Source organism: Silene latifolia, chromosome 5 (genome assembly GCF_048544455.1).
Source record: "Silene latifolia isolate original U9 population chromosome 5, ASM4854445v1, whole genome shotgun sequence".
In the NCBI taxonomy this organism is placed as follows: Eukaryota; Viridiplantae; Streptophyta; class Magnoliopsida; order Caryophyllales; family Caryophyllaceae; genus Silene; species Silene latifolia.
This window is the reverse complement of record NC_133530.1, coordinates 31,477,690-31,487,252: the sequence shown is the minus strand read 5'-3', so window position 1 is coordinate 31,487,252 and position 9,563 is coordinate 31,477,690. Positions and strand designations below refer to the sequence as shown.

At 39.3% G+C, this 9,563-nt stretch overlaps 1 non-coding gene across 1 annotated transcript; it reads right to left on the bottom strand.

Annotated features, from left to right (window-relative positions):
- Nucleotides 1–6,725: 6,725 nt before the first annotated feature.
- Nucleotides 6,726–6,834, bottom strand: LOC141658294 (small nucleolar RNA R71). The gene has a single exon (XR_012549187.1). It is a non-coding gene; the product is annotated as a small nucleolar RNA R71 (small nucleolar RNA).
- Nucleotides 6,835–9,563: the final 2,729 nt, after the last annotated feature.

Genomic DNA, 9,563 nt, shown 5'->3' with positions numbered 1-9,563 from the left:
CCGACCAATTTGACCAACTCCACCATAATCAACTTAATTAATCTTAATCGTTTTCCTCTTACGAGGGCACTTTCGTTACATTTGAGTCGAGCATCACTAATCATAAACTTAGTTCATCTCGTTTCATCAAACATGTAAGTCTGAGGGTGTAAATCCTTCTTTGTTTATTGTTATTTACTTTTTGTAATCATATTGTAAGGTTCATGTCGAAAGTACTTCTAAAAAACCGATTTGTAAAACCATGTTTAAAACCCTTTTTACGGATTATCAGGAGACAGACGTCGAGAAAGGACGCAGCAACTGCTGCGCCTCTTTGAAGGGACGTAGCACCTTCTGTGCCTCTTCGTGAGGCTGCCGCAGTTCCTGCTTCCTTTCTTCTTCCTTCGTCTTCTGTCAATTCGTTTGTTTTGTTATTTTCTTTCGTTTATTGTTCATTGTTCATATCACGACTTAAGCATGATAATTCTAATAATTCAACATATTGTTAATCTTTGTTAGTATATAATTTATCGTTAAATCCCGACTTAAATCCCTTATAATCCAATATTTGCGGGTTTTCGTCATTAAAATCAATCCGGGTTGTAGGGATTCGATTCTTTCATATCGAGTTTCTGGAATTCGATCTTTGATATATTCCCACCTTTTTGTCTGTCATTAGTTCTTCATTAATTCGTCATATTTACCCTAATTAGTTCACCCATGTCACTAATCAATCTTTCATTCATGTAATTAATTCGTTTGCATTCGTTTCATCCATGTTTTATCGCTTTTATGACTCATTCACATGTAATTAATGTAGTAAATCTGTTGGAGCTTGTGTCCTCCACAAATTAGTGTGATAACATTTGTAAATCTCTTACAGGTTCACAAGGGTATACTTAGTATTTTAATCAGTTGATTAACGATTACCTAATAACGGTTGGCTTGCTAGAGAGTTTGACGTTATTATCATACAGATGGCGGTGATCAACTGGTCCCTAAAGGTCACACCTATAGGATGTGTTTGAGAGATGTGGTTATGGAAATGTAATCACATTGATGCCTTATATGACTAAACAGTTAGTCAATGTGTTGATGAGACAATTATTTAATGAAGATTAAATAATATTAATTGAGACGAATTAACTGTCAATTCCTAAATTGAATATAATAAGTTATATTTAATTGATGTATATGATATTAGCTTGGACGAATTAATATGTTAATTCGTAATTAAATATAATCAGTTATATATTTAATCAACAAGATGAATGTGTCATAGTGGTAATAATAAGGGTACTCAAACCAAGAGGTTATGGGTTTGATCCTCACTAGATGACAATTTATATTTAAAACATTTTTACATTTTTGGAATAACCGAAAATAAGGAAATTATACTCCTTATTATTTCGGTATATGGGCCGAAATTAGGAGATGAGAAATCTCCCTATGGACTTCTCTTTTTCGGTTATAAGAAGAGGAGAAGGGAGAATTTTTCTGACCGAATAATGCTTTTCCCATTCTTTCCTCTCATCTAAAAACACAAAAATAAAAACCCTAATAATTTACTGAAATTTTTGGTGGATCGATTCTAGCAACAAGTTAAGGGCATTTCTCATATCGTCTTGGGTGCAACTAATAGGCGAATATCATTGCGATATTGTTCTTAGGCCGAATTTGCTAGGACTGAAGGTTGATTCTTCATCTCTTTATCTTTTGTTTATGTAATTTAATTTTATGACAAGTTTTCATCATGATATATTCGTTATAATCCTTAAATTTAAAGTGATGCATACAGATAAATCCCACAAGTGGTATCAGAGCCAAGGCCACGAATTTATTTTGATGATTTTCATAAAAATTAGAATGTAATAAATAGGTTTATTATGTAAATTTATTTATTGTAATTTTCAAAGAAGACTAAAGATGGAGATTGAAGCTCACTCCCGCTACATGGATCAAGATGGAACATCAAGACAAGTTTCTCGGGTCCAAGGATGGATTCCAAACTTGTATTTAATGTTCATTTTGATAGGATAGGCCACACTAGGACTTTTTATTGTTTTTACGTTTTTTATTCCTATTGCTTTTCATTCACATGATAGTTATGCATCATTTTCCGCCTAAAACCAAACCACCTACTACTAAAATGCATGAAAATTGACTCATATAGATTGTATGTTAGTTTTCATGGACATACAGATGTCACATTCTTATTAAGCCATCACCTTAGTTTATTCATTCTCGCATGCTAGATATTAGTTCACTTAAAATGAATTAAAATTAAGTTGATGGGATCTTCCTCTAAAACGGAAATTGAGATTAGTCTTTATAAGGGCAAACAACTATGAATCCCTTCTTCGTCGGTAGGCATAATATGACCCCTTCTACGTTGGGTAAGTAGTTTGTGTTGACTTAGTTTACCTCAACATCATAGTTCGAAGAGTTTCTCGTGATTATGATGGACTAAAGATAGAATTTACAGAAATTTATCGACCAAGAATTCTAACGGTAGAATTAGCTAAAAGGTTAGCTTATCAATTTTCATAGAATTGAGTCTTGGGATCATTTATATAATTCTTGAGGGAGGTCAATTATATAAATGTTTTGAGTCTTCGCGTTATGACAGTAGATCATTAGACTTAAAATCATAAAAGATGCACATGCTTATTATTTTTATTCTTCTTCTCGCAGTGTAGAACACGTTTATTTTGATAATATTGTTACAACAAAATGGCTGGAAATAACGCAATCCCAATGCCTAGTGCCACACTTGGATGCGAGTCCTGGCTGAAAGCTTTCATGGACCACATGAATCAGTCCACACGACTGAAGAATGATGGGTCCAACTTTGCGGACTGGGAGGCAGCACTACGGAATGTTGCCATTGCTGACGGTAAGCTCAAGTACTTAACTGAGCCAATACCGGTCAACCCAGGCCCCAATGCAGGAGTCAACGAGTCAATTGCTTATAGTGACTTCGTTATGGAAGCGAGTGCGATAAAGAACGTACTCATCTTTGCAATGGAAACCAATTTTGCAGAGACGCTTCATCGCTCAAGGTGCAAACAAGATTTTCACCACGCTCACTAACGAGTTCTCAAAAGCACCGAGAATCGTTACTTATGAGCATACATGTCGCTTCTTTGATGAGAAACTCCAGAAGGGCCAACCGGTTAGCCCACACATTCTTCACATGATTGAGAATGTTGAGAAGCTGGAGGCACTTGATTGCAAAATCAGTGAGACCATTGTCATTGACCGAATGCTTCATTCTCTTCATGATGGTTTTGCCTTTTTCAGGGCGAACTACTACATGAATGACTTGAAAAAGAGTCCTCATGAGCTACACTCCCTTCTCGTACAGACCGAGAAGGATATGAAATTGAGTGGGAGCATGAAGCAGGATGTTCTCATGATTTCCAACAAGGGTAAAGGTAAGGGCAAGGCTCATGGCGACCTAGCTGTAGGTAAGCCAAAGTTTAAAAAGCCAGGAAACGATAAGAGTGGGTCCGGTGAGACTAGTGGCTCACACGGCAAGGCAAAGAGCAAGGGCGGTGACATTGAGTGCCACCATTGTCACAAGACTTGACATTGGAGGAGGAACTTCTCCCGTGTCCCGTGAAGACATCAAAGCAGGCCGCGTCGTTCCTGTTGGTATGTCATCTTATATTCATATGATTGAGATTAACCATGCAAGTTCGGAAGTTGGGTACTTGATACTGGTTGTGGTTCTCATCTGTGTAATCATTTGCATGGCCTAAAGAACATCATACCTCTCGAAAAAGGTGATGTGGACCTGCGAGTCGGGAATGGAGCACGAGTTGCTGTTGTCTCGAAGGGAACATATGTAATCCAACTCCCTAGTGGTTTTGAGTTATTTTTAAATAACTGTTACTATGTACCCAGTTTGTCTAAGAACATTATTTCTGTTTCCTACTTGCTAAAGACGGTTTTGCATTTTCAATAAAGGATAAAAGCTGTATTTTCTCTTTCAATGAAATGATTTATGGCAAAGCAGTTTCCATGAATGGAATTTACATCTTAGACCAAACCACGGAAGTATTACACGTGAATAATAAGAAAATAAAGGTTGGTGACAAAGATCAAACCTATCTATGGTATTGTCGAATGGGACACATAAATGAGAAACGCGTAAAGAAACTCGTCGATAATGGGACTATTCCCGCATTCGATTTTTCTACATATGGCACGTGTGAATCATGTCTCATTGGCAAAATGACTCGAATTTCCTTCAAAGGTGTTGGAATGCGCGCTAGTGACCTATTAGGACTCATACATACTGATGTTTGTGGACCTATGTCAATTACCGCTAGAGATGGCTATAGATATTTTATCACTTTCACGGACGATTTGAGTAGATACGGATATATCTACTTAATGAAGCATAAAAGTGAGTCCTTTGAGAAATTCAAGGAATACCAGAACAGGGTACATAACCAACTGGGTAGAAAGGTTAAAGCACTCTGTTCAGATCGGGGTGGCGAATATCTTTCAAATGAGTTTGATCAACACCTTAAAGACTGTGGAATCGTTCTACAGTTAACTCCACCTGGAACACCTCAATTAAATGGTGTCTCCGAACGGAGAAATCGAACCTTACTTGATATGGTTCGATCCATGATGAGTCACACGGTAGTGCCTGATTCATTATGGGGTTTTGCTCTTTTGTCAGCTGCTCTTATACTTAACCAAAGTCCGACTAAAGCTGTCGACAAGACTCCATATAAAATGTGTAAGGGAACGGTACCTAACTTGTCCTTTATTCGGGATTTGGGGCTGCGAGGCTTATGTCAACTGGAGACACGAGGATAAGCTCGGCCCACGATCGGCCAAGACATACTTTATAGATTATCCAAAAGGAACATTTGGTCATTACTTCTATTCGCCTACTGATACGTGCATATTCTATACACTTTATCTGCGGTTTTGGCACGTATTTCCATGCATAATTGTTATCTTAAGGCTACTATTTCTCCCGAAACGGTTTACTTTGCATTTTCTATGATTTATTGTAGGAACGAGTGGAAGTAAGCTAAATCAAGCCTAATTCGTCCTCCGGGGGCAAGTTTAAGGAAGCCAAGAAGAAGGAGAGTCGTGTTCACTCACCTTGGGGTGCGTGCAAAGGAGTGAAGAGTTGATTGGGAGGAAAAAGAGAGCCACTGCACAGCATTTTCGGTCGATCGACTAGACTGTGAGGTCGATCGACCACTGGAGCTCATTCAGAAGCTACTGTTCCGCATAATCGGTCGATCGACCATGCTGACTGGTCGATCGACCGGTTTTCGAGCTGAGACGTTTCTCTTCGTGTTAGACTTTTAAAAGCCCAACTTGTAATTAACTTTCGGTTTCTTTTTATCAGTAGAACGCAGCAACTTTTAGGTTATGCTTTTCATTCTGGAAAAACTCAGTTTTAGATCTAGCTTGAAGACGGAAACCTTGATTTCAATACTTTGTTCTTGAATTCAATTAGTAAGCTTTTATTGCAATTCTTTCTTTTCCTTATTTCTTTGTTAATTTGATTCTTATCTTCATCAATTTAATTTCAGCAATCAAGTTCTTTCCTTTTGGTTTAGTTTGATTTAATTATGTCAAATTTGTTCTTTACCATTAATTTTGCAATTAGTGTAGTTATGATTATGCGTAGGTAATTCCTTTGATTGGGAATAAGGTGAGCCATGGTATTAAATTAGGATTGTTGTGTAGTATGAGTTCTTCCGTATTGGTCTTGCTATCTTTTGATAAATTTCTTTACTAGATTGAAAGATTGGTAATTTGAATTATCGCTAGATTTGGAATTTCTCTTGAGCGAAAGCGTTGATAAATTCTAGGGAATTAATAGACCGTGAGGTTATTTGAGCTTTGATCGAAAAGCTAGCTTTGATTCCCTGAGACCGTATTGTAAGACTTTTGCTACCTTACTGACCTGATATTTGCCATGGTGAACCGAAGTTCCCGATCCCTTTTTTATCTTGTTGAGAATATTCATTTTAGCAGTTAGCCAGTTAATCAACCAAATTCAAAACTCCTAATTAATTGTTACTTTTATAGACTGAAAAATAGCAAACGAAATCAACCTTGTCTCTCTGTGGTTCGACCCTTACTATCACTAGCTATAGTTTTAGTTTGGAATTATAAATTTAATTTTGGTACTAAACGACGGTATCAAATTTTGGCGCCGTTGCCGGGGAGACGGTGTAATTTTGTTTGCCTTATTTTAGTTTATTTTTCTTGTCTCAAGGAACTTTGATTCCTTGAGGCCGTTGCTTACCTTTGCTTCTAGTTTTGCTTTTGCACAGTTAGAAGACAGGTTTTTGAGAGGAAGACTTGAGTACTCTCACTTTGGAAATTATGGCTACAATATATGATAATTTTCAGCCAAAGGAGCACCACCTTCCAAAGGGGCGCCAGTTACCTACCCCTACTACCGGTAATTTTGAGTTTCGTTCCTCTTATATTGATTTAGTGGAGCGAAACCGGCCATGCTGGGTCCGCGGATGAAGACCCCTTGAAGCATATGGAAACTTTCACAGACTATTGCTGTTCCATACCTATACCGGCTGGGGTAACTCAAGATGAAGTAAAGGGGTTTATGTTCTTGTACTCCTTGAAGGATTCGGCGCGAGATTGGTACCGCTACCTCGATAGGGTAGCAGCTGGAGTCACAGATTGGACATCCTTAGCATTAGCCTTCTACAAGAAGTACTTCCCGCTTTCAAAGACTGATGCCTTGAAGGGTAAAATCACGAGTTTTCAGCAAGGAGCCGACGAAGATTTTTGTGAAGCATGGGGACGTTTCAAAAGTTTGGTCCGAGCTGTCCCTCATCATGGTTTCAAAGAATGGTATCTTTGCAACCTATTTTACAATGCTTTATATGATGATTACAAGGTCATCTTGGATGCAGCTGCTAATGGCAGGTTTCAAAACAATACCGGTCAAAGTAAAGGTTGGAACACTATCGAGGAGATGGCAGTCCATAAAGCTGAGTTTGGAAGTTCACGTGGAAAGTCACGAAAGCAAAGTGAAGAAATGACTGCTGTTGTGACACTTATGACTTCCATTTCTACCCGTCTCGAGAAGCTCGAGATTTCTGAAGCTTCCAAGGAGAAAGTCGAAATTCCTGTTCAAAACTCAGATGAGATCGAGAAGTTGAGAGAGATGGTCCAACTCCTTTTGGTTCAAGTGGCGAATATGGAAGCAGCCGGGATTGAGTCCTCACGGAATTTTGTGAAACAATTGGAGAATATGGAGGCTAAGCAAGCTGCTAATTCTTCAAGCAAATGTGAAGGGCCGGTTGAGACGATCAATGCCATCAATCTCAGAAGTGGCCTTTCTTATGAAAGTCCCGACAAGCCAAAGGAAGACTCGGGAAATGATGAAGAAGCTCGTTTAAATTCGGTGCAAAACGAAGTCGAATGCGATTCCGGTCGATCGACCAACATTTCGATCGATCGATCAAGTGTCGAGATAAAATAGTTTCTGGTCGAAACTATTCACACCCAAAGACATCCAATCGATCGACCACCATCCTCGATCGATCGACCGAGACACTGATTTAAGTCAATTTCGACGAGAACTGTTTCACGTCCGGCTTACTTGGTCGATCGACCACTCATACCGATCGATCGATCGAACTCCGAGCAGGATGCAAATCCGTCAACTAGTCCGCATGATTCTTCACTCATTGATGATTTGACGGGGTTTTAAACCTACGGAAGCCGAAGGTTACCGATCCTACCGTGTTGCGATCCCATATCCGGAGCGCCTCAAGGCTACTAAGTCGAGCGTAAGTTTGGTAAGTTTCTCGGAGATGGTCCAGAATCTCAAGGTAACGGTTCCTTTCACGATTTAATTACCAGGTACCCTCTTACGCTAAATTTATGAAAGATATTTTGAATCGTAAGAGAAATTTTCGTGATGATGGTAATGTTGCGTTTGTGGAGGAATGTAATGCTCTTTCACAAGTTAATGTGCCACCTAAATTAAAGGACCCGGGTAGTTTTTCAATTCCTTGCACTATAGGTAACCACGTAATTGGAAAGGCCCTTTGTGACTTTGGGGCCAGTGTTAGTGTCATGCCGTATTCTGTTTGCGAAAGGTTAAACATTGGTAGACTCAAGGTAACCGATATTACCGTTCAAATGGCAAATAGATCGACTCAGAGACCTATAGGTGTTTTAGAGGATGTACCCGTTCCAGTGGGTAAGTTTTTTATTCCTGTCGATTTCGTTGTTTTGGACATTGCGAGAGGACAATCGGATACCTATTATTTTAGGCAGACCGTTTTACATACAATTTGGGCTGTGATAGATATCAAACGCGGAACCATCACCTTAGAGGTAGGGGATGACACCATTGAGTTCAATCTTGCTCACAAGGCAACCGAACTCGCGATGAGGATACGTGTTATTCCATTGATATTGTTGATGTGGTTGTTACTTGTAATTGGAGGGAATCCTTAGCCAAGGATCCCTTAGCTGATCTAACCCATTTAGATGAGTGTGCAGGTAATACAGTGGAGAATGCTAAGGAGCCAGATGCTTTGGTTGCCTCAATGGAGAGCTACGAGCTCAACGAAGAAGAAGATGAGATGCTTCTGAGCCTGGCCAACGATAACTTGGTGAACACTTGCTACACCATTGAAGCTGATTCTGTCTATGCTGTAGAGGTAAAGGTGCCAGAGCGTAAGCCACTTCCTCCTAATCTTAAGTATGTTTTTTTAGATGATACGGAGCAGTACCCAGCTATTGTTAGCTCTAAGCTTAACGATGACCAGCTGTCTTCTTTGATGTGTGTACTTAAGAAAAACAGGAAGGCTTTGGGTTATTCTTTGGATGACATTAAGGGCATAAGCCCTGATGTTTGTATGCATAGGATAGAGCTGGAAGAAGGCCACAAGCCTTACTGCATGTGGTCAACGCAAGTTGAACCCGAAGATGCAGGAAGTTGTTATGGCTGAGGTGATGAAACTACTTGATGCAGGTATTATTTATACAGTTGGCAACTCCAAGTGGGTTAGCCCAGTTCAGGTAGTCCCGAAGAAAGAAGGGACTACCGTGGTTAAAAATGATAAAAATGAATTAATACCAACTCGAGTAGTGACAGGGTGGCGGATGTGCATTGATTATAGACAGTTGAATGCCGCCACCAAGAAAGACCATTTCCCCCTCCCTTTTGTTGACCAAATGACTGAAAGACTTGCTTCTAACAAATTTTTCTGTTTTCTAGACGGATATTCAGGGTTCTTTCAGATCCCTATTCATCCGGACGATCAGAGTAAGACTACTTTTACCTGTCCACAGGGTGTTTTTGCATATCCTAGAATGCCTTTCGGACTGTGTAACGCCCCTGCTACCTTTCAGAGGTGCATGATGGGGATTTTTTCTGATTATATAGAAAATATTATGGAAGTATTCATGGATGATTTCTCAGTTTATGGTAGTGATTTTGATCGTTGTTTAGCTAACCTTGATAAAGTCATGCAGCGTTGTATAGATGTTAATCTTGTTTTAAACTGGGAAAAGTGTCTGTTTATGGTCAATGAGGGAGTCGTGTTAGGGCA